Source organism: Coturnix japonica, chromosome W (assembly GCF_054131305.1).
Source record: "Coturnix japonica strain WE chromosome W, WE-NBRP24, whole genome shotgun sequence".
Taxonomy (NCBI): Eukaryota; Metazoa; Chordata; class Aves; order Galliformes; family Phasianidae; genus Coturnix; species Coturnix japonica.
Genome location: NC_140701.1, coordinates 23,543,911 through 23,569,558, shown reverse-complemented (window position 1 = coordinate 23,569,558; position 25,648 = coordinate 23,543,911). Strand labels below are relative to the sequence as shown.

Here is a 25,648-nt window from a genome sequence, read left to right as displayed (position 1 = left end):
CTTACACAAGGCAACAAAAGGGGAATGGGATAAAAACAGCGGCAATCTAAGGAGGAAAATCTTATTTTACTAAATATGATATCGAAATACAAGATAACACGATATAATATAATTGAGGCTAACAAATCGAACAAACAGAGAGAGAGAGTCCCTGAAAACCGAGAGGCCTACTGTGAAATCTAGGCGACACGGCTGGAACGCTTCCCACTCTCTGAGAAGTTCGAGAGAAGAAGGAGGGCACTCCAGCCTGGGAACGAGATTATATAGTGTCCTGGTCCTGTGACTTATCATTACACCCGTTGTTCTCTGGGATATGTAGTCTTCTTCTGTGGACTGCACATTCAATAGAAGTATCCATACTTTACATGATGTTATGATGTGGAATACTGATAGCAAAATCACAAAATTACAAAACCATGACATTCCACCCCTTATTCTACATTATTACATCATGCTTAATATATATATATACATATATATACAAGTATGTAAAACTATGATAGCTAAATAGTAGAATTGCATGTAACATAACTAAATGTACAACTACAATAACTAAAATACACTACACATGCAAACATATATATATAGATACATAAAATTATTGACTGCACTCCCCCAGCATCAAATTCCCTTGTGGTACACATTGAACATCCCCATCCTTCTGCATTACCCACCAAGTGCACCCAGGTCCCTGGGCAAAGACAGTTCCACGGATAGGTTTGCCCATTCCAGAAGCTGGAAGGACCCAAACAGCTTTTCCCAACATGTTCTTTACATGTACAACAAGGACCTTATCTCCTTCTATAGTGTGTAGGGGGCTAGATTGGCTAGGACCATCACGATTGACAGATCCTCTAGTATTGACCAACCAAGTGGCTTCTGCCAGATTCTTCTCCCAGTGCTAAAATGTTCCACCACCCATTGCTTTCAACATAGTTTTCAACAACCCATTATATCGTTCAGTTTTACCAGAAGCTGGTGCATGGTAGGGAATATGATAAATCCACTCAATACCATGATCTTTGGCCCAAGTATTTAAAAGAGAATTTTTGAAATGTGTCCCATTATCAGATTCATTTCTTTCTGGGGTGCCATGTCGCCACAGGACTTGTTTCTCAAGACCTAATATGGTGTTTCGAGCAGTAGCATGGGGTACTGCGTATGTTTCAAGCCACCCAGTGGTTGCCTCTACCATTTTAGCCTAGGGCCCCTGTGGGACCCACGGCCCCTGTTACGGACGCAGGTGGATTTTTCGTTCAAACCGTGACAGATTTTCGGCGGAGAATGCGGGCAAATTAAGTTTGCTTTACAAGGGTCTGCATGTCATTTGTTCCTCTTTTATGATGCTCCAAACATATTGGACCATGTTTAAGCTAGCCCTTTTTTCCTATGAAGTTATAGGAATGTATTATAGATTGAAAGCATGGTTAGCAAAGCTTACTTGGTATCTGCATGCAGCTCCAGAGGGAGCAACTAACGCAACTAATAGTTCAGGAATGGTGGTTTTTGTGCGTGCTCCTCCTTTTTACTTTGCATCCCTTAAGCAGTCTTTGAATGACCAGTTGTCCCAGTGGACCACACTGTCAATTGTGTCAACATCCCTGAACTTACTGTCAGATGATCCTTCTGCTGTGGGGTTGCTCCAGGTAAAAGACCAAGAGGTACCAATTGCCACCAAAGTGGTTCACAGACGGCAGTACCGCACCAATAGGGACTCATTGCTCCCCATTCACAAGCTAATTTGCCAATTAGAGAATCAGGGAGTGATCAGCAAAACTCACTCGCCTTTTAACAGCCCCATATGGCCAGTGCGTAAAACCATAGGGGAATGGAGACTGACGGTAGATTACCGTGGCCTGAATGAAGTCACACCTCCATTAAGTGCTGCTGTACCAGACATGCTAGAACTCCAGTATGAATTGGAGTCAAAAGAAGCTAGGTGGTATGCCACCACTGACATTGCTAATGCCTTCTTTTCCATCCCATTGGCTGCAAAATGTAGGCCACAGTTTGCTTTTACCTGGAGAGGTATTCAGTACACCTGGAACCGTTTACCTCAAGGGTGGAAGCACAGCCCAACAATTTGCCATGGATTGATCCAAGCTGTCTTGGAACAGGGTAATGCTTCTGAGCACTTGCAGTATATTGATGATATTGTAGTGTGGGGCCATACAGCAGCAGAGGTTTTCAAGAAAGGGAAACAGATAATCCAAATTCTCTTGCAAGCTGGTTTTGCCATTAAGCTCAGCAAGGTGAAGGGGCCTGCCCAGGAAATCCAGTTCTTAGGTATAAAATGGCAAGATGGATCCACCAGCGCCTTATATTTCTGTGGTTCTGATGTGCCAGGCCATCGAATCCACACAGTCCATTAAACTCTATTATCCCGGAATATTATCCGGCAGCCCAGAAAGCAAATGGGATCCTGGGCTCCATCAGGAGAGGGGTGGTCAGCAGGGATAGGGAGGTGATCGTCCCTCTTGTGAGGCCCCATCTGGAGTACTGTGTCCAGGTGTGGAGCCCTCAGTACAAAAGATATGGAGATTTTGGAAAGGGTCCAGAGGAGGCCCACGAAGATGATCAGGGGGCTGGAGCACCTCCCCTATGAGGACAGGCTGAGGGAGTTGGGTTTGTTCAGCCTGGAGAAGAGAAGGTTGCGGGGTGACCTCAATGCAGCCTTTCAGTACCTGAAGGGAACTTACTCCCAGGAGGGGAGTAAACTCTTCGAAAGGGCTGATAATAGCAGGACTAGGGGAAATGGTTTTAAGTTGAAGGAGGGAAGATTTAGGTTGGATGTTAGGGGAAAGTTCTTTACTAGAAGGGTGGTTAGGTCCTGGAACAGGCTGCCCAGGGAGGTTGTGGATGCCCCGTCCTAGGAGGTGTTCAAGACCAGGTTGGACGGGGCCCTGGGCAACCTGATCTAGTAAATGTGTATGTTTGGTGGCCCTGCTAGGCAGGGGGGTTGGAACTACATGATCCTTGAGGTCCCTTCCAACCCGGGTAATTCTGTGATTCTGTGATCCCTCTCCCGACCCTGACTGAGGGCAGGGCCCCACTATTCATTACCTGTGATGACTGGAGCAGCACTACTAGCGGTTGGTCTGTTTTGTAGATCCCTCACCAGTGCTCGTAGTACAGTAGTAGGCTGGTCATGCCACTTCCTCATGTCTTCTCTGTGGTCACATAGGTAGCGCCACATGGAAACATGCGGTGCAAACTTACTGTTGTTCCTTGCTCGAGCTGGAAAGTGTGTGCGTCTAACAGCTGAGACTTTTGATGATACAGGTTGGGAGTAGTGTTCATCACCTTAAATTAGTTTGATCAGCTCCTTCAGTAGACTTCCTTGATCGTTCTGATCTTCATCAAACGTTTCTGATACTTGTACTTGTTTGTCACGATTTCTTGTGCATTTTATCCAGTTGGTTTTCTACTCGTGAGATGGCAGAAATTGTAGTGTGCAGTGGGGGGAGCTGCTGTTCGTAGTTTTGAAGTGTCGTAATCAGTTCAAAAACTCGTGGTCTTCTCTGTTGGTCCTCGTATCTTCCAAACGTTGCCACCGGTGTCTGTGAGTATCTTTCTGATGCTGTACATGTGAGTTTCTGCCACATGCTAGGTGTCACGGTTTAAACGAAAATCCACCTGCGTCCGTGACAGGGGGCCGTGGGCCTCACAGGGGCCCTAGGCCGAAAGGAAAAAGTTAATTAGGAAAAGAAAACAGCGGCAACAATCTAAGGAGGCACACTTATTTACTAAATACTATATCGAAATACAGGATAACACAATATAATACAATATAATTGAAAATTGAGCTAACGAATCAAGCAAAATAGGAGAGAGAATGAGTCCCGTAACCGAGAGGCCTACTGTGAAATCTAGGCGAAACGGTGAAGGCTCCCACACACTCCCCTGAACGCCAGAACTCGAAAGACGTCAGTCTAGTCTGCGATCGAGTTAATATAGTCCAGGTCCCGTGACCTATTGTGTTGTTCTCTGGGAGATGTAGTCTTCTTCTGTAAGTTGCAGATTCAGTAAAATTATTCATGCTTTATATGATGTTATAATGTGGAATACTGATAGCAATATTACAAGATTATTAAACCTTGACAAACTCGTCGTCTTCTCTGTTGGTCCTCGTATCTTCCAAACGTTGCCACCGATGACTGTGAGTATCTTTCTGATGCTGTACATGTGAGTTTCTGCCACATGCTAGGTTTGGTCCTCACTTTCTCAGGATCACGGTCTTGTGGATCAGGGTCATACAACATTTCCACCATAGCCGTTTCCCTCAGGTAATGGATACCTTTTCTGATGGTATCCCACTTCATAATCTGAGGCTTCAGAGCATCCTTGAAGGGGTACCTTTCCCTCAGAGCTGTTAACATTCGGTCCCAGAGGGTGCCAGCTCCATCGAAATATCTGCTCTGTTGATAGCTGTGTCTCTGGCAATGCTTCCTAGCTGGTGAGCTTCATTACCACCTAGGGAAAGGCTGTTGACCCCATTGTCCCAGCAGCGAATCAACCAGGCAAAAAGGCCTTCGTTTTGATACCGTGTACACTCCTTTCTTGAGCCTTGGATTTCAGTCAACTTCAGAGGTCGACAAATGGTAATAGAGATTTCCTCCTCATCACTGTCTTCTTTATGCCTCTTAGTTGTTTTTTTTTTTTTGCCTTTCTCGGTGCTGATACAGACCTCTCACCTCGATCTTCTGCTGCCTCTTCCTCTGCTTCTCCTTCTTTTCATACTAGACTCGAGGACACAGAATCACAGAATCACAGAATTGTAGGGGTTGGAAGGGACTTCTAGGGATCATGGAGTCCAACCCCCTTGCCAAAGCAGGTTCCCTACACCACGTCGTACAGCTCGGCGTCCAGGCGGGTCTTGAATATCTCCAGAGAAGGAGACTCCACCACCTCCCTGGGCAACTTGTTCCAGTGCTCCGTCACCCTCACCGTAAAGAAGTTCTTCCGCACTCCTATACTGATGTTTCATCCCATTACTCTTAGTCCTGTCCCCACGCATTACTGAAAAGAGACCAGCCTCGCCACTATGGCCCCCACACCTCAGGTATTTATAAACCTGGATCAAATCCCCTCTCAGCCTTCTCTTCTCAAGGCTAAACAGACCCAGTTCGCTTAGTCTCTCCTCATAGGGGAGATGCTCCAGACCCTTCACCATCTTTGTGGCCCTCTGATGGACTCTTTCCAAGAGATCCCTGTCTTTTCTGTACTGGGGAGCCCAGAACTGGACACAGTATTCCAGATGAGGCCTCACCAGGGCAGAGTAGAGGGGGAGGATCACCTCCCTTGACTTGCTGGACACGCTCTTTTTAATGCACCCCAGTATGCCATTGGCTTTTTTGGCTACAGGGTCACACTGCTGGCTCAGGGCCAACCTGTCATCCACCAGGACGCCCAGGTCCCTCTCAGCAGAGCTCCTCTCCAGCAGCTCTTCCCTCAGCCTGTACTGGTGCATGCAATTATTTCTTCCTAGGAGCAAGACTCTACTCTTGCATTTGTTAAACCTCAACCGTTGAATGGACACCCGTTTCCATTTCTTGCCTTCACAGGGGCAACTGATATTGTTACTGGTGCCTCCTGTGACTGATCAGAGTTGACTTGGGGATTTTCTTTTTTGGCTTGAACCTCAGATTGGAAACTCTCTCTCTCCAGAATAGTATTATACAGAGCATGGTAAGCATAAGGCAAACCACAAATAAGGTTTACCTCCTTAGATCTCTGTATGCCGCACCATCTCTGACTCAAATACTCAATTTCTCTGGGTCCCTCAGGTGTTCAGGAGTGAAGTGCCGTGACACTGAGGGTCCCCACGCTTCTAAGATTTTTCCTAAACCTTTCTATATACCCTGACAGTCAGCATTCTCTGGTTTTGGAGGACACTTCTGCATAGAACGAATGGAAAGGAGTACATTCATTGATATTGTTAACATGAATGTGAGTATGAATATGAGTATGAACAGTAACTCAGCATTCCAAAAACGTGTGGCAATCTGGGAAGACAGCCTAGATAACGGATTGAACATCATGGAGTTTGTAAGGGAATAGGCAGAGGTTCTGAATGCCTTCTTTATGCCTGTCTTTAAAAGTCAGACCACTTATCCTCAGGGTACTCCTCTCTCTGACCTGGTATCTTCTGGGGAGCACACTAACCCCCCTGTGATTCTGGAAGAAATGGTCAAGACTTACTACTCCAACTGGACTGCCACAAGTCCATGGGGCCAGATGAGATCCACCCGAGAGTGCTGAGGGAACTGGCAGAGGTGATAGCCGAGCCGCTTTCCATCATCTGTCAGCGCTCCTTGTTGACTGGTGAGCTCCCAGAAGATTGGAGGCTCACCAATGTGTTTCCCATTTACAAGAAAGGCTGTAAGGTGGATCCAGGGAACTACAGGCCTGTTAGCCTGACCTCGTTTCCAGGGAAGGTTATGGAGCAGATTGTCTTGAGGGAGATCACGTGGCATGTGCGGGATGACTCAGGGATGAGGCCTAGCCTGCATGGGTTCATGAAGGGCAGGTTCTGTTTGACCAATCTGATCTCCTTCTATGATCTAGTGACCCATCTGCTGGATGAGGGAAAGGCTGTTGATGTGGTCTACCTAGACTTCAGCAAAACCTTCAACACTGTCTCCCACAGTATTCTCCTGCAGAAGCTGGCAGCCCGTGGCTTGGATGGGTACACTCTTGGCTGGGTAAGGAGCTGGCTGGAAAACCGGGCTCCGAGAGTGGTGGTGAATGGAGCTCAATCCAGCTGGCGACCGGTCACGAGTGGTGTTCCCCAGGGGTCAATGCTGGGGCCTGTCCTCTTCAACATCTTTACTGATGACCTGGATGAGGGCATTGAATGCACCCTCAGTAAGTTTGCGGATGACACCATGTTATGGTTTTGCAATTTGGTTGGTGTTGGTATTCCACATCAGAACACCATGCCTAATAATGGGAGTAAAGTGGACAAGTTTTTTTTTCTGTGGACTGCCTTAAATGGGCATATGGGGAGGGGCACCGGAAGGGAAGTGGGGAAGGGGACGGGGTGGCTGGCCCAGCTCCCTGCGAGGAGACAACGTGGTCGGAGCTTCCTGCCTTCCACAGCTCCATCGGTGAGATTGGGGACTTGGTATTCTCTTTGTTGAAACTCTCTTGTTGTTTAGCGTTATTAGGTTATTAAACTGCCGTTCGTTCTCAGATCACCTTTTTCTCCTTCATTTTTTGTTAGACTCAATCACAATCTCCCTTCCCTTCCCCTCTCCCTAAACGCACGTGTCCGGGCCACGCCGCGCCGTGCCGTACAGAGCCGCTAGAGAAAAGGGGGGGGGGGGACTTTTGTTCCTGCACCCCCGGGTTTGTTCCCACTGTCCCGGAGTGAGCTCTAGAGAGAACTCCGTGACATTTTTTGGTTGAGGATGCGGGCAATGCTCTGGGCAATGTTTTGGGCAGTAATTAGGTGGCTTTTTTCAACAGCCCTGTATGTAGGACTGACGGTCCTTAGGTTCCTGTGGTCCTGGCTTCAGAACATCCTGATGATGGGGGTAGGGGTAAATATATTAAGCCGACAGCTGGCAGGGATAGAGATACCTGCCTGGCTCCCTTCCAGACTAACGAACATCACAGGCACTGTGCTCGAACTGACCCACGAATGCTCTGAATTTCTTAAGTATGACTGGGGTGTCAAATGGGATACTGTGTTGTTAGTCTCTCTAATTGTAGTAGTTTACTATAACGTGCGGAGAGACTTGCAAAGAATAGTGCAGAGAGACTCAGGAAAAGGGCCAGAAGCATCGGGACCCCCAATATCATATAATCTCACCCCTGAACACCGGAGGGACCTTGGGAAATTAATAGAACTTTTGAATGAGAGATTAAAAGAACTGGTGAGTGAGGGTGGGAGATCAGGGGGATCTCAGAACGAACGGTTTATGAAAAAGATAAGAGAGTCTCGAGAATGAGATCCAAACCCTAAGGGGAAGGTGCCAAGTTAATCCCAGCCGACTACAGGAAGCACCAGCATCAGTGTCAGTCGCTCCAGTGGAAGGCCAGAGATGGGAACGTGTGTCCTCACGTCTGGAATGGATGTAGGAAGTAGAGGAAGATCCGGGCGAGGGACCCTCCCCAAAACCACCAAGGAAGGCAACTCAGAAGACTAACAGACATGGAGAAGATAGTGACGATGAAGGCCAGAGATGGGAACGTGTGTCCTCACGTCTGGAACGGATGGAAGAAGTAGAGGAAGATCCTGGTGAGGGACCCTCCCCAAAACCTCTGAGAAAGGCAACTCAGAAGACTAACAGATGCGGAGAGGATAGTGATGATGAGGGAAAAGTCACTGCTTCCTCTACTCGTAAACCTCTGAAAATTACTGAAATCCACGGTACGAGAAGGGAGTTTGCCCGACTCCCAGGTGAACGCCTTGTCACCTGGCTGCTCCGGTGTTGGGACAATGGGGCCGCCTGCATGTCCCTAAGCTGCGATGAGGCTCGTCAATTAGGAAACATTGCTCGAGACTCATCTATTGATAGAGGGATCAGCAGATGTCTCGATGGAGTCGCCAATCTCTGGGAGAGGATGCTATCAGCTGTAAAGGCAACCTGTCTTCTCAAAAGTGATTTGGAGCCTGTACTGGAAAAATGGAGTACAGCTGAGGAAGGTATCCAGTACCTGAGAGAAATGGCTGTGGCAGAAATGCTGTTCGATCCCACGTTTGTCCCTGGGGACCCAGAGGATGGCCATGACCTAGAAAAGGTGAGCTGTACTCCGGAAATATGCAAGAAACTCATACGGTCAGCACCAGAGAAGTATTCCAGTATACTATTAACGAACTCTAACAGGTATGATGAGCTGGATAGAAGACCTGCAGTTTTTGAGCTCATCCTTTCACTGCAAAATACCGAAAACACACTACTGGCACACCGTACCACCATCGCAGCCATCTGTCAAATGGTGGATAGACTGGACCGAATGGAGAGAAAACAAGACAACATGCAGAAGAGCTGGTCTGTGGCAAGGAACCACAGTGAACCTGTGGCAGTCTCAGCCATCAGACGCAAACGCACACCTGTCCAAGTGAATGACCGCAGTGAGCCTATGTCACGTAGCGCCATGTGGAACTACCTGCGGGACCGTGGAGAGGATATGAAGAAGTGGCATGACGAACCCAATTTTGCACTGCGAGCACGGGTAAGAGAATTACAAAAGAGGTCAGCCAATACTGAGATTGCCTCTACTGCTTCAGACAACCAATAGAGGGGCCCTGCCCTCAGCCAGGGGGGGGAGAGGGATAATAGAGTGTATTGGACTGTGTGGATTCGGTGGCCTGGCACATCAGAACCACAAAAATATAAAGCACTGGTGGATACCGGTGCACAGTGCACTCTGATACCCTCAGGTTTCAAAGGGACAGAACGGATACATATACATGGGGTGACTGGGGGTTCGCAGGAACTATCTGTGTTGGAGGCCGAGATAAGCCTCACTGGTAGAGACTGGCAGAAACATCGTATAGTGACTGGCCAGGGGGCTCCTTGCATACTTGGAATAGATTACCTAAAAAGGGGACATTTCAAGGACCCCAAAGGATACAGATGGGCTTTTGGAATAGCTGCTATAGAAACAGGCAACATTAAGCAGCTGTCTGATTTGCCTGGCCTATCAGGGGACCCGTCTGCTGTGGGGTTACAACGGGTGGAAGAACAACGGGTACCAATTGCCACGAGAACAGTACACAGACGACAGTACCGTACTAATAGAGATTCATTGCTCCCCATCCATAAGCTAATTCAACAACTAGAAAGTCAGGGAGTAATTAGTAAGACCCATTCACCTTTCAATAGCCCCATATGGCCAGTGCGCAAAGCCAGTGGAGAATGGAGGCTGACAGTGGACTATCGTGGCCTTAATGAGGTCACACCCCCATTGAGCGCTGCAGCGCCAGACATGTTGGAACTCCCGTATGAACTGGAATTGAAAGAGGCAAAATGGTATGCCACCATTGATATTGCCAATGCATTCTTCTCTGTCCCTTTGGCCACAGAGTGTAGGCCACATTTTGCCTTTACTTGGAGGGGTGTTCAGTACACTTGGAACCGTTTGGCCCAGGGGTGGAAACACAGCCCGACCATCTGCCATGGGCTGATCCAAGCCACGTTGGAACAGGGTGGTGCTCCAGAGCACCTGCAGTACATAGATGATATCGTTGTGTGGGGTGATACAGCGACGGAGGTTTTTAAAAAAGGAGAACGGATAATCCAAATCCTCCTGTCTGCTGGTTTCGCTATTAAGCGAGACAAAGTGAAGGGCCCTGCCCAAGAAATCCAGTTTCTAGGGGTGAAATGGCAAGATGGGCGTCGCCACATCCCAACAGACGTGATCAACAAAATTACTGCAATGTCTGCGCCCACTGACAAAAAAGAGACACAGTCCTTCCTGGGTGTGGTAGGCTTCTGAAGGATTCACATCCCAAATTATAGCATCATTGTGAGCCCCCTCTATCAGGTGACCCGAAAGAAGAATAACTTCGCGTGGGGCCCTGAACAGCAGCAGGCCTTTGAGCAAATCAAGCAAGAGATAGCCCGTGCTGTGGCCCTGGGGCCAGTACGGATCGGACAGGATGTGAAGAACATCCTTTACACTGCTGCTGGGGAGAAAGGTCCCACTTGGAGCTTGTGGCAGAGAACCTCAGATGAGACCCGAGGCCGACCCCTAGGATTTTGGAGTAGAGCATACAGGGGGTCGGAAGAGGGCTACACTCCAACTGAGAAGGAGATCCTAGCCGCATATGAAGGGGTCCGGGCTGCCTCTGAGGTAATTGGCACCGAAACACAGCTTCTCCTGGCACCTCGACTTCCAGTGCTGAATTGGATGTTTAAAGGGCAGGTTCCCTCCACTCACCATGCCACAGACGCCACATGGAGTAAGTGGGTTGCACTAATCACAAAGCAGGCCCGGATGGGGAACCTCAGCCGTCCAGGGATCCTAGAAGTCATCATGGACTGGCCCGAAGGTAAAAAGTTTGAAGCACCACCAGCAGAAGAGGTGTCACGCGCCAAAGAGGCTCCACCATACAATGAACTACCGGACAACGAAAAGAAGTTCGCCCTATTCACTGATGGATTGTGCCGCATTGTTGGGAAACATCGCAGATGGAAGGCTGCTGTGTGGAGCCCCACACGACAAGTTGCAGAGGCCACGGAAGGAAGAGGAGAATCGAGTCAATTTGCGGAGGTAAAGGCTGTCCAGCTGGCCCTAGACATTGCTGAGCGGGAGAAATGGCCAGTGCTTTACCTCTATACTGACTCATGGATGGTGGCCAATGCCTTATGGGGGTGGTTGCAGCAATGGGAGCAAAACAACTGGCAGTGGAAAGGTAAACCTGTTTGGACCGCTGAACTATGGAAGAACATTGCTGCCCGAATAAAGAAAATGGTCCTAAAGGTGCATCACGTAGATGCCCACGTGCCCAAGAGTTGAGCGACAGAGGAGCAACAAAATAACCACCAGGTAGATCGAGCTGCCAGAATTCAGGTGGCTCAGATAGACCTGGACTGGCAGAATAAGGGAGAGTTATTCCTAGCTCGGTGGGCCCATGAGACCTCAGGCCATCAAGGCAGAGATGGAACACATAAGTGGGCTAGAGACCGAGGGGTGGACATAACTATGGACGCTATTGCACAGATCATCCATGATTGTGACACCTGTGCCATGATCAAACAGGCCAAGAGGATGAGACCTCTCTGGGGTGAAGGGCGATGGGAAAAGTATAAATATGGGGAGGCATGGCAGATTGATTACATCACCCTGCCAAGGACTCATAATGGTAAGCATTATGTACTCACCATGGTGGAGGTAACCACCGGGTGGCTTGAGACATATGCGGTGCCCCATGCCACTGCCAGAAACACCATATTAGGCCTAGAGACACAAATCCTGTGGCGACATGGCACCCCAGAGAGGATCGAATCAGACAATGGGACTCATTTCAAAAATTCACTGGTGAGCACTTGGGCCAAAGAACATAGCATCGAGTGGATCTATCACATCCCCTATCACGCACCAGCCACTGGTAAGATCAAGCGCCACAACGGTTTGCTGAAAACCATGCTGAAAGCGATGGGTGGTGGAACATTTAAGAACTGGGAGAAACATCTAGCAGAAGCCACCTGGCTGGTAAACACCCGAGGATTAGCCAACCGAGACGGCGCTATACAGTCCAACTCCCTGCGTACCGTGGAGGGAGACAAGGTTCCTGTGGTGCATGTAAAGAATATGCTGGGAAAAGCGGTTTGGGTCCTCCCAGCCTCTGGAAAGGGGAGGCCCCTCCGCGGAACTCTCTTTGCACAGGGACCTGGGTGCACCAGGTGGGTGATGCAGAAGGATGGGGATGTTCAGTGTGTGCCACAGGGAAATATGATGCTCGGGGAGTGCAGCCTGTGATTCCATGTGTGTATATATATATATATATCTGTATGTACATACGTAATGCATGTTAACTACTGTTCTGTTTATATGTTGATAAAAGTTAGGCATGGTGTCGTGATGTGTAATAAGGGGTGGAATGTTATGGTTTTGCAATTTGGTTGGTGTTGGTATTCCACATCAGAACACCATGCCTAATAATGGGAGTAAAGGGGACAAGTTTTTTTTCTGTGGACTGCCTTAAATGGGCATATGGGGAGGGGCACCGGAAGAGAAGTGGGGAAGGGGACGGGGTGGCTGGCCCGGCTCCCTGCAAGGAGACAATGTGGTCGGAGCTTCCTGCCTTCCACAGCTCCATCAGTGAGATTGCGGACTTGGTATTCTCTTTGTTGAAACTCTCTTCTTGTTGTTTAGCGTTATTGGGTTATTAAACTGCCGTTCGTTCTCAGATCACCTTTTTCTCCTTCATTTTTTGTAGACTCAATCGCAATCTCCCTTCCCTTCCCCTCTTCCGAAACGCACGTGGCCGGGCCGCACCGCGCTGTGCCGTACAGTGTCGCTAGAGAAAAGGGGAGGGGACTTTTGTTCCTGCACCCCCGGATTTGTTCCCACTGTCCCGGACTGAGCTCTAGAGAGAACTCCGTGACACACCAAATTGGCTGGGAGTGTGGATCTGCCTGGAGGTAGCGAGGCCCTACAGATGGATCTGGACAGGCTGGAGAGCTGGGCTGAAGCCAATGGGATGAGGTTCATCAAGACCAAATGCCGGGTCCTGCTCTTTGGCCACTACAACCCCAGGCGGTGCTATAGGTTTGGGCTGGAGTGGCTGGAAGACTGCGTAGAGGTAATGGACCTGGGGGTATTGATTGATGCTCAGCTGAACACGAGCCGACTGTGCCCAGGTGGCCAAGAAGGCCAACGGCATCCTGGCTTGCATCAGAAACAGTGTTGCCAGGAGGAGCAGAGAGGTGACTGTTCCCCTGTACTCAGCACTGGTGAGGCCCCACCTCGAGCGCTGTGTTCAGTTTTGGGCCCTTCACTGCCCCCCCCCCAACAGGCCCCAGCCCGACCTGAGCCACGTGACAGGAAGTGCTTCCTGAAGGCGGCGGAGAGCACTTCTGGGCCATGGCAGCATGGCGGCGCGGGGCCAGTGAGCGGGGCCGGGAGGAGCAGGCTCTGTGCTGCGAACGGGGTCGGGCCTTGGTGCAGGGGCACGGAGGGGCTGTCGGGGGAGGAGCTCGTGGCGCTGCCGGCACCCAGAGGCAGCTCCCGGGCGGCTCCACGGTCTCGCTGTGCTGCGGAGTCACTCGGCCGGCCCCAAAAGCCTGGAGGCAGAGCCTGAGCCGGCCCCAGCCTGGATCGTGTGGTGCGGCTCCAGCCGTGCTGGGCTGTGTGGCAGGAAGAGGAAGACGGCCGTTCGTTTGCCGGCCGCTCGCTGGCTGTAAGATCCGGGTGGCGCCGAGGCCCTGTTAAGAAACAGCGTGGATGAAGGTTTGTACGGATGGAGTGGGTCTGGATTGCAGTGAGCGGGACGAGTCCGGGCTGCGGTTTGGCGTGGTTGTGTTGGTTGCTTTGAAGGGCTGCCGTCATAGGGCGGAGGGAGGGAGAGGGAGGGAGCTTTTAACAGTGCGGGCAGTCAGGAGCACGTCGCGTTTCTGCCTGCTGTGTTGGTGCTGCCGTAAGTCTTTGGGTCCCCAGGGAGGCTCTGCGGTGTCCCGATTCGAAGGCAGGATTCAATCCTGCTGCAGCCCGTCCATCGCAGGCAAACGCTTCTCTCATCTGCTCTTCAGACTCAGCAGTGCCAGAGGTTTCACAGCGCGCATGTTGCAGTGGCTGGCAGCCTCCGTGTGTTTTTCTATTGCAAACAGGATCCCGGAGGGCCACATTAGCAGTGGGCCACTAAGATGGTGAAGGGCCTGGAGCATCTCCCCTATGAGGAGAGACTAAGTGTGTGAAAGACAGAACTGTTTTTCTTTTATTGTCTCAAAGTTTGCTTTCGTGAGGCCTTTCTGATGATAAGACTCTGACAGGCAACTGCTAACTATCCAGGAGGGTGAATGGTGGGTGTTATCGTGCCATCCCTGCTTAGGACTGCAAAGATAAGCAGGAACAAGACAAGCAGTCTTTTCCAGGGGTGCTGCTGGGAGGAGCAGACCCCTGCAGAAGGTGGTAAATCTTGTGTCTGGCAACAGAGACCTCCAACCCTTGCTGGCTTATCTGTGGGACAGGAATGTCAGAAAAGTTAGTTTTAAATCTTTTTACAAAGAAGCATTTGTTAAGAAGAAGAAGAACCCCCACCGAAATGGGGATAAAAGGCCCTCGCTAAACTGGGGACTTTGGAGACAAACTCCCAAAGACACCTTTGACGGAGAATTCCCTGAGGGGAAAACTTTGTCGGAAGAACCCCGGGACCAGCTTGCTGCAGAGCTCCCTGGCTGTCTCCCATCCTCTGCGGTGATCAGACGAGTTCCTGAGATCTGATCTGTGTACCTCGCTGGACCCACGGTGGTGACTATATCTCTTTTGCTATCTGCAAAGACTCCTTGCTTATATTTCCTACTTTCCCTATCGCCTACCTTCCCTTCCCCATCTCCCTAAAAACGCCTAGGACTTTAATAAACTGGTTGGACCAACATTTGAACCGTTGCTTCTTAATCTCACGCCGGGTATACACATATCAAAGAACCTTGCCTCCCTCCTACAAATTGGAGCGAGACATTTTTATTGGCGTAGTTGGCAGGATGCCCGCCGTGAGAGTGTTGTCCTTCCAGACATAGTCTAAAATTTTTCTATGTGCACCTCCTGGAGTTGCAAGGAGCGATAATTTGGGTAACTTAGATGTGAGCACCTCTCCAGGAAGATCGCTCCACATTCTGAAACTTTACTGCTTAAGTGCTTACCTCTCGGGGACGTATGAATTAATTTTGACTATTTGCTTTTGTTTTATACGTGTGTGCCTCCTCGGGAAGACTATTTCGCATTTTGTGGTTTAAGTAACTTGTAACGTATTTTGGAATTTGAAAGTTTTGTGTACGCCTCTTGGGAAGTGAGGAAGTAATTTTTTGACATTTGTGCCTCTCCAAGAAATTTATTCCTTTCTGAGAAACCTAGAAGTGTTTTGTAACTTGTGTGGCTTTAAGCTTGAAGTTTTTCTGGCCTGACAGGGTAGCCAGGAGCGATTTAGGTGTTTACACTTTCTTTGTAAGTGTTGATTGGGCTTCTTGGTCTTTTGTGAAAGGGAGGAATGATTGTAGCATTTGCATTTGTTTGATAGGTGCGTACTTCCCTGGGGAGGGGTAAGGACTTAAGTGTGCCTTCTCTTCCCTTAGTGTGTCCTTTAGGGTATTGAGAAATGAGTGACAGTATTGTCGCTACAAAAAGTGAAGATGTGTTATTTGACCTTTTAGAAAAGCGTGGTGCTCGGCCCGCTTTATCAGGGGTGGATTGGGCACAACAAAACTGGCATAACTTGCAGAGTGTTTCCGATCGCATTCGTGTTTTACAATATGAGGCTCATACTCGAGCCGGGGAAGGAAAATTATTTCCTCCAGGTAACCCTCCCTCTTTTTCCTCTCTCCTAACTTCCTCTGCTCCTCTAACTTCTTCTGCTCTCTAACATCTTATGCTCCTCTAACATCCTCTGCTCCTCCAACTTCCTCTGGTCTCCTGAGTCCCTCTTCTCTCTTGAGTCCCCCTGCACTCCTGAGTCCCCTTGCTCTCCTAACTCCCTCCGCTCTTCTAACTCCTTCTGCATTTTCTCTAACTGAGTTGAAACTCCTTTTGTCTTTCGCCCTCTTACAGGGGCAACCAACGTTGTATCTGGTGTCCCTGATGGTTGGTCCAATTGGACTACATGTGCCCCTGGTGGCTGGTCAAATTGGACTACATGTGCCCCCAGTGGCTGGTCAAATTGGACTACATGTGCCCCTGGTAGTTGGTTAAATACATTCAGCTCACCCCGGAGGGCACATAGCTGGTTTTGGAGAGTGTTCCGCTCGAACTGTATGGCATCGAGCTCAGTCTGGAGGCTGTCGTATTTGGACTGGAGAGTGTTGTACCCTAGCCGGAGGACGTTATGCTCGGATTGGAGGGCATTGTGCTCAGTCTGGAGAATGTTGTGCTCAGACCGGAGGGCGTTATGCTCGGACTGAAGAGTGTTGTGCTCGGACTGCAGGGGTCGCAGTTGGTTTGGAAGGCATTGTTCTTGGGCTGGAGGGTGCCGCGCTCAGACTGGAGGGCATCATACTTGGACTGGAGAGTGTTGTACCCGGACCGGAGGGCATTGTGCTCAGTCTGGAGAGTGTTGTGCTCGGTCCGGAGGGCATTGTGCTCAGTCTGGAGAGTGTTTTGCTCGGTCCGGAGGTCATTGTGCTCAGTCTGGAGAGTGTTTTGCTCGGTCCGGAGGTCATTGTGCTCGGACTAGATAGTGTTGTACTCGGACTGGAGAGTGTTGTGCTCAGACCGGAGGGTGTTGTGCTCGGACCGGAGGGCGTTATGCTCAAACTGAAGAGTGTTGTGCTCAGACTGGAGAGTGTCGCAATTGGGTTGGAAGGCATCGTGCTTGGGCTGGAGGGTGTTGCGCTCAGACTGGAGGGCGTCGTACTTGGACTGGAGAGTGTTGTACCCGGACCGGAGGGCGTTGTGCTCTGACCGGAGGATGTTACACTCAGACTGAAGGGCACTGTGCTCTGACCGGAGGGCGTTGTGCTCTGACCGGAGGATGTTACACTCAGACTGAAGGGCACTGTGCTCTGACCGGAGGGCGTTGTGCTCGGACTGGAGATTGTCGAGTTTGGATTGCTTACTCTCATTCTCGGCCCTGAGACTCTCTCTCAACCTCAAAATCTTCCCTCTCAGGAATGGTATAGAATAAGGCCCGATAAGCATTAGCTAGGCACCAAGTCATTTGTGCCTCCTTAGATCTGCCTGAGCCACAACATTCCTGTCTCAAATATGCGGTCAAACACTCAGGATTCTTTAAGTGTTCGGGAGTAAAGCTCCATGACACTAAAGATGTCTGTCTTCTAAAAGTCTCTCCAAAGTCTCTCCACACTCCCTGCCACTCAAGGCAGGGAGTGTGACTTTCAAGGTCAAGCTCGCAGGTGCAGAATCGCAAACCTAAGATATCTCCTTAACAGAAAAAAAAACTTGCAGCTCTGTTAAAAGCTAAAAGAGCAACAGAAGAAAACACAGAAAAACAGCAACTCAATTTGCCCGCATTCTCCACCAAAATCTGTCACGGTCTGAACGAAAATCCACCTGCGTCCGTGACAGGGGACCGTGGGCCCCAGAGGGGCCCTAGGCCAAAAGGAAAAAAAGTTAATTAGGAAAAGAAAACAGCGGCAACGATCTAAGGAGGCACACTTATTTACTAAATACTATATCGAAATACAGGATAACACAATATAATACAATATAATTGAAAACTGAGCAAACGAATCAAGCAAAATAGGAAAGAGAATGAGTCCCGTATCCGAGAGGCCTACTGTAAATCTAGGCGAAACGGTGAAGGCTCCCACACACTCCCCTGAACGCCAGAACTCGAAAGACCTCAGTCTAGCCTGCGACCGAGTTAATACAGTGTCCAGGTCCCATGACCTATCGTGTTGTTCTCTGGGAGATGTATTCTTCTTCTGTAAGTTGCAGATTCAGTAAAATTATACATGCTTTATATGATGTTATGCTGTGGAATACTGATAGCAAAATTACAAAATTATTAAACCATGACAAGTACATTCATTGATATTGATAACATGAACGTGAGTATGAATACTAGTATGAACACTAACTCGGCTTTCCTAAAACGTGTGGCAATCTGGGAAGACAGCCTAGATAACGGATTGAACATCATGGAGTTTGTAAGGGAATAGGCGGAGGTTCTGAATGCCTTCTTTACGTCTGTCTTTAAAAGTCAGACCACTTATCCTCAGGGTACTCCTCTCTCTGACCTGGTATCTTCTGGGGAGCACACTAACCCCCCTGTGATTCTGGAAGAAATGGTCAAGACTTACTACTCCAACTGGACTGCCACAAGTCCATGGGGCCAGATGAGATCCACCCGAGAGTGCTGAGGGAACTGGCAGAGGTGATAGCCGAGCCGCTTTCCATCATCTGTCAGCGCTCCTTGTTGACTGGTGAGTTCCCAGAAGACTGGAGGCTCACCAATGTGTTTCCCATTTACAAGAAAGGCTGTAAGGAGGATCCAGGGAACTACAGGCCTGTTAGCCTGACCTCATTTCCAGGGAAGGTTATGGAGCAGGTTGTCTTGAGGGAGATCACGTGGCATGTGCGGGACGACTCAGGGATCAGGCCTAGCCAGCATGGGTTTACGAAGGGCAAGTTCTGTTTGACCAATCTGATCTCCTTCTATGGTCTAGTGACCCCTCAGTAAGTTCACAGATGACACCAAATTGGCTGGGAGTGTGGATCTGCCTGGAGGTAGCGAGGCCCTACAGATGGATCTGGACAGGCTGGAGAGCTGGGCTGAAGCCAATGGGATGAGGTTCATCAAGACCAAATGCCGGGTCCTGCTCTTTGGCCACTACAACCCCAGGCGGTGCTATAGGTTTGGGCTGGAGTGGCTGGAAGACTGCGTAGAGGTAATGGACCTGGGGGTATTGATTGATGCTCAGCTGAACACGAGCCGACTGTGCCCAGGTGGCCAAGAAGGCCAACGGCATCCTGGCTTGCATCAGAAACAGTGTTGCCAGGAGGAGCAGAGAGGTGACTGTTCCCCTGTACTCAGCACTGGTGAGGCCCCACCTCGAGCGCTGTGTTCAGTTTTGGGCCCTTCACTGCCCCCCCCCCAACAGGCCCCAGCCCGACCTGAGCCACGTGACAGGAAGTGCTTCCTGAAGGCGGCGGAGAGCACTTCTGGGCCATGGCAGCATGGCGGCGCGGGGCCAGTGAGCGGGGCCGGGAGGAGCAGGCTCTGTGCTGCGAACGGGGTCGGGCCTTGGTGCGGGGGCACGGAGGGGCTGTCGGGGGAGGAGCTCGTGGCGCTGCCGGCACCCAGAGGCAGCTCCCGGGCGGCTCCACGGTCTCGCTGTGCTGCGGAGTCACTCGGCCGGCCCCAAAAGCCTGGAGGCAGAGCCTGAGCCGGCCCCAGCCTGGATCGTGTGGTGCGGCTCCAGCCGTGCTGGGCTGTGTGGCAGGAAGAGGAAGACGGCCGTTCGTTTGCCGGCCGCTCGCTGGCTGTAAGATCCGGGTGGCGCCGAGGCCCTGTTAAGAAACGGCGTGGATGAAGGTTTGTACGGATGGAGTGGGTCTGGATTGCAGTGAGCGGGACGAGTCCGGGCTGCGGTTTGGCGTGGTTGTGTTGGTTGCTTTGAAGGGCTGCCGTCATAGGGCGGAGGGAGGGAGAGGGAGGGAGCTTTTAACAGTGCGGGCAGTCAGGAGCACGTCGCGTTTCTGCCTGCTGTGTTGGCGCTGCCGTAAGTCTTTGGGTCCCCAGGGAGGCTCTGCGGTGTCCCGATTCGAAGGCAGGATTCAATCCTGCTGCAGCCCGTCCATCGCAGGCAAACGCTTCTCTCATCTGCTCTTCAGACTCAGCAGTGCCAGAGGTTTCACAGCGCGCATGTTGCAGTGGCTGGCAGCCTCCGTGTGTTTTTCTATTGCAAACAGGATCCCGGAGGGCCACATTAGCAGTGGGCCACTAAGATGGTGAAGGGCCTGGAGCATCTCCCCTATGAGGAGAGACTAAGTGTGTGAAAGACAGAACTGTTTTTCTTTTATTGTCTCAAAGTTTGCTTTCGTGAGGCCTTTCTGATGATAAGACTCTGACAGGCAACTGCTAACTATCCAGGAGGGTGAATGGTGGGTGTTATCGTGCCATCCCTGCTTAGGACTGCAAAGATAAGCAGGAACAAGACAAGCAGTCTTTTCCAGGGGTGCTGCTGGGAGGAGCAGACCCCTGCAGAAGGTGGTAAATCTTGTGTCTGGCAACAGAGACCTCCAACCCTTGCTGGCTTATCTGTGGGACAGGAATGTCAGAAAAGTTAGTTTTAAATCTTTTTACAAAGAAGCATTTGTTAAGAAGAAGAAGAACCCCCACCGAAATGGGGATAAAAGGCCCTCGCTAAACTGGGGACTTTGGAGACAAACTCCCAAAGACACCTTTGACGGAGAATTCCCTGAGGGGAAAACTTTGTCGGAAGAACCCCGGGACCAGCTTGCTGCAGAGCTCCCTGGCTGTCTCCCATCCTCTGCGGTGATCAGACGAGTTCCTGAGATCTGATCTGTGTACCTCGCTGGACCCACGGTGGTGACTATATCTCTTTTGCTATCTGCAAAGACTCCTTGCTTATATTTCCTACTTTCCCTATCGCCTACCTTCCCTTCCCCATCTCCCTAAAAACGCCTAGGACTTTAATAAACTGGTTGGACCAACATTTGAACCGTTGCTTCTTAATCTCACGCCGGGTATACACATATCAAAGAACCTTGCCTCCCTCCTACAAATTGGAGCGAGACATTTTTATTGGCGTAGTTGGCAGGATGCCCGCCGTGAGAGTGTTGTCCTTCCAGACATAGTCTAAAATTTTTCTATGTGCACCTCCTGGAGTTGCAAGGAGCGATAATTTGGGTAACTTAGATGTGAGCACCTCTCCAGGAAGATCGCTCCACATTCTGAAACTTTACTGCTTAAGTGCTTACCTCTCGGGGACGTATGAATTAATTTTGACTATTTGCTTTTGTTTTATACGTGTGTGCCTCCTCGGGAAGACTATTTCGCATTTTGTGGTTTAAGTAACTTGTAACGTATTTTGGAATTTGAAAGTTTTGTGTACGCCTCTTGGGAAGTGAGGAAGTAATTTTTTGACATTTGTGCCTCTCCAAGAAATTTATTCCTTTCTGAGAAACCTAGAAGTGTTTTGTAACTTGTGTGGCTTTAAGCTTGAAGTTTTTCTGGCCTGACAGGGTAGCCAGGAGCGATTTAGGTGTTTACACTTTCTTTGTAAGTGTTGATTGGGCTTCTTGGTCTTTTGTGAAAGGGAGGAATGATTGTAGCATTTGCATTTGTTTGATAGGTGCGTACTTCCCTGGGGAGGGGTAAGGACTTAAGTGTGCCTTCTCTTCCCTTAGTGTGTCCTTTAGGGTATTGAGAAATGAGTGACAGTATTGTCGCTACAAAAAGTGAAGATGTGTTATTTGACCTTTTAGAAAAGCGTGGTGCTCGGCCCGCTTTATCAGGGGTGGATTGGGCACAACAAAACTGGCATAACTTGCAGAGTGTTTCCGATCGCATTCGTGTTTTACAATATGAGGCTCATACTCGAGCCGGGGAAGGAAAATTATTTCCTCCAGGTAACCCTCCCTCTTTTTCCTCTCTCCTAACTTCCTCTGCTCCTCTAACTTCTTCTGCTCTCTAACATCTTATGCTCCTCTAACATCCTCTGCTCCTCCAACTTCCTCTGGTCTCCTGAGTCCCTCTTCTCTCTTGAGTCCCCCTGCACTCCTGAGTCCCCTTGCTCTCCTAACTCCCTCCGCTCTTCTAACTCCTTCTGCATTTTCTCTAACTGAGTTGAAACTCCTTTTGTCTTTCGCCCTCTTACAGGGGCAACCAACGTTGTATCTGGTGTCCCTGATGGTTGGTCCAATTGGACTACATGTGCCCCTGGTGGCTGGTCAAATTGGACTACATGTGCCCCCAGTGGCTGGTCAAATTGGACTACATGTGCCCCTGGTAGTTGGTTAAATACATTCAGCTCACCCCGGAGGGCACATAGCTGGTTTTGGAGAGTGTTCCGCTCGAACTGTATGGCATCGAGCTCAGTCTGGAGGCTGTCGTATTTGGACTGGAGAGTGTTGTACCCTAGCCGGAGGACGTTATGCTCGGATTGGAGGGCATTGTGCTCAGTCTGGAGAATGTTGTGCTCAGACCGGAGGGCGTTATGCTCGGACTGAAGAGTGTTGTGCTCGGACTGCAGGGGTCGCAGTTGGTTTGGAAGGCATTGTTCTTGGGCTGGAGGGTGCCGCGCTCAGACTGGAGGGCATCATACTTGGACTGGAGAGTGTTGTACCCGGACCGGAGGGCATTGTGCTCAGTCTGGAGAGTGTTGTGCTCGGTCCGGAGGGCATTGTGCTCAGTCTGGAGAGTGTTTTGCTCGGTCCGGAGGTCATTGTGCTCAGTCTGGAGAGTGTTTTGCTCGGTCCGGAGGTCATTGTGCTCGGACTAGATAGTGTTGTACTCGGACTGGAGAGTGTTGTGCTCAGACCGGAGGGTGTTGTGCTCGGACCGGAGGGCGTTATGCTCAAACTGAAGAGTGTTGTGCTCAGACTGGAGAGTGTCGCAATTGGGTTGGAAGGCATCGTGCTTGGGCTGGAGGGTGTTGCGCTCAGACTGGAGGGCGTCGTACTTGGACTGGAGAGTGTTGTACCCGGACCGGAGGGCGTTGTGCTCTGACCGGAGGATGTTACACTCAGACTGAAGGGCACTGTGCTCTGACCGGAGGGCGTTGTGCTCTGACCGGAGGATGTTACACTCAGACTGAAGGGCACTGTGCTCTGACCGGAGGGCGTTGTGCTCGGACTGGAGATTGTCGAGTTTGGATTGCTTACTCTCATTCTCGGCCCTGAGACTCTCTCTCAACCTCAAAATCTTCCCTCTCAGGAATGGTATAGAATAAGGCCCGATAAGCATTAGCTAGGCACCAAGTCATTTGTGCCTCCTTAGATCTGCCTGAGCCACAACATTCCTGTCTCAAATATGCGGTCAAACACTCAGGATTCTTTAAGTGTTCGGGAGTAAAGCTCCATGACACTAAAGATGTCTGTCTTCTAAAAGTCTCTCCAAAGTCTCTCCACACTCCCTGCCACTCAAGGCAGGGAGTGTGACTTTCAAGGTCAAGCTCGCAGGTGCAGAATCGCAAACCTAAGATATCTCCTTAACAGAAAAAAAAACTTGCAGCTCTGTTAAAAGCTAAAAGAGCAACAGAAGAAAACACAGAAAAACAGCAACTCAATTTGCCCGCATTCTCCACCAAAATCTGTCACGGTCTGAACGAAAATCCACCTGCGTCCGTGACAGGGGACCGTGGGCCCCAGAGGGGCCCTAGGCCAAAAGGAAAAAAAGTTAATTAGGAAAAGAAAACAGCGGCAACGATCTAAGGAGGCACACTTATTTACTAAATACTATATCGAAATACAGGATAACACAATATAATACAATATAATTGAAAACTGAGCAAACGAATCAAGCAAAATAGGAAAGAGAATGAGTCCCGTATCCGAGAGGCCTACTGTAAATCTAGGCGAAACGGTGAAGGCTCCCACACACTCCCCTGAACGCCAGAACTCGAAAGACCTCAGTCTAGCCTGCGACCGAGTTAATACAGTGTCCAGGTCCCATGACCTATCGTGTTGTTCTCTGGGAGATGTATTCTTCTTCTGTAAGTTGCAGATTCAGTAAAATTATACATGCTTTATATGATGTTATGCTGTGGAATACTGATAGCAAAATTACAAAATTATTAAACCATGACAAGTACATTCATTGATATTGATAACATGAACGTGAGTATGAATACTAGTATGAACACTAACTCGGCTTTCCTAAAACGTGTGGCAATCTGGGAAGACAGCCTAGATAACGGATTGAACATCATGGAGTTTGTAAGGGAATAGGCGGAGGTTCTGAATGCCTTCTTTACGTCTGTCTTTAAAAGTCAGACCACTTATCCTCAGGGTACTCCTCTCTCTGACCTGGTATCTTCTGGGGAGCACACTAACCCCCCTGTGATTCTGGAAGAAATGGTCAAGACTTACTACTCCAACTGGACTGCCACAAGTCCATGGGGCCAGATGAGATCCACCCGAGAGTGCTGAGGGAACTGGCAGAGGTGATAGCCGAGCCGCTTTCCATCATCTGTCAGCGCTCCTTGTTGACTGGTGAGTTCCCAGAAGACTGGAGGCTCACCAATGTGTTTCCCATTTACAAGAAAGGCTGTAAGGAGGATCCAGGGAACTACAGGCCTGTTAGCCTGACCTCATTTCCAGGGAAGGTTATGGAGCAGGTTGTCTTGAGGGAGATCACGTGGCATGTGCGGGACGACTCAGGGATCAGGCCTAGCCAGCATGGGTTTACGAAGGGCAAGTTCTGTTTGACCAATCTGATCTCCTTCTATGGTCTAGTGACCCCTCAGTAAGTTCACAGATGACACCAAATTGGCTGGGAGTGTGGATCTGCCTGGAGGTAGCGAGGCCCTACAGATGGATCTGGACAGGCTGGAGAGCTGGGCTGAAGCCAATGGGATGAGGTTCATCAAGACCAAATGCCGGGTCCTGCTCTTTGGCCACTACAACCCCAGGCGGTGCTATAGGTTTGGGCTGGAGTGGCTGGAAGACTGCGTAGAGGTAATGGACCTGGGGGTATTGATTGATGCTCAGCTGAACACGAGCCGACTGTGCCCAGGTGGCCAAGAAGGCCAACGGCATCCTGGCTTGCATCAGAAACAGTGTTGCCAGGAGGAGCAGAGAGGTGACTGTTCCCCTGTACTCAGCACTGGTGAGGCCCCACCTCGAGCGCTGTGTTCAGTTTTGGGCCCTTCACTGCCCCCCCCCCAACAGGCCCCAGCCCGACCTGAGCCACGTGACAGGAAGTGCTTCCTGAAGGCGGCGGAGAGCACTTCTGGGCCATGGCAGCATGGCGGCGCGGGGCCAGTGAGCGGGGCCGGGAGGAGCAGGCTCTGTGCTGCGAACGGGGTCGGGCCTTGGTGCGGGGGCACGGAGGGGCTGTCGGGGGAGGAGCTCGTGGCGCTGCCGGCACCCAGAGGCAGCTCCCGGGCGGCTCCACGGTCTCGCTGTGCTGCGGAGTCACTCGGCCGGCCCCAAAAGCCTGGAGGCAGAGCCTGAGCCGGCCCCAGCCTGGATCGTGTGGTGCGGCTCCAGCCGTGCTGGGCTGTGTGGCAGGAAGAGGAAGACGGCCGTTCGTTTGCCGGCCGCTCGCTGGCTGTAAGATCCGGGTGGCGCCGAGGCCCTGTTAAGAAACGGCGTGGATGAAGGTTTGTACGGATGGAGTGGGTCTGGATTGCAGTGAGCGGGACGAGTCCGGGCTGCGGTTTGGCGTGGTTGTGTTGGTTGCTTTGAAGGGCTGCCGTCATAGGGCGGAGGGAGGGAGAGGGAGGGAGCTTTTAACAGTGCGGGCAGTCAGGAGCACGTCGCGTTTCTGCCTGCTGTGTTGGCGCTGCCGTAAGTCTTTGGGTCCCCAGGGAGGCTCTGCGGTGTCCCGATT

General features: G+C 50.4%; 1 protein-coding gene across 1 annotated transcript in view; it reads right to left on the bottom strand.

Annotated features, from left to right (window-relative positions):
• Nucleotides 1-25,648, bottom strand: part of LOC146754602 (uncharacterized) — a 544,359-nt gene that overhangs the window by 69,615 nt on the left and 449,096 nt on the right. The gene's annotated exons all lie outside the window — the stretch shown is intronic.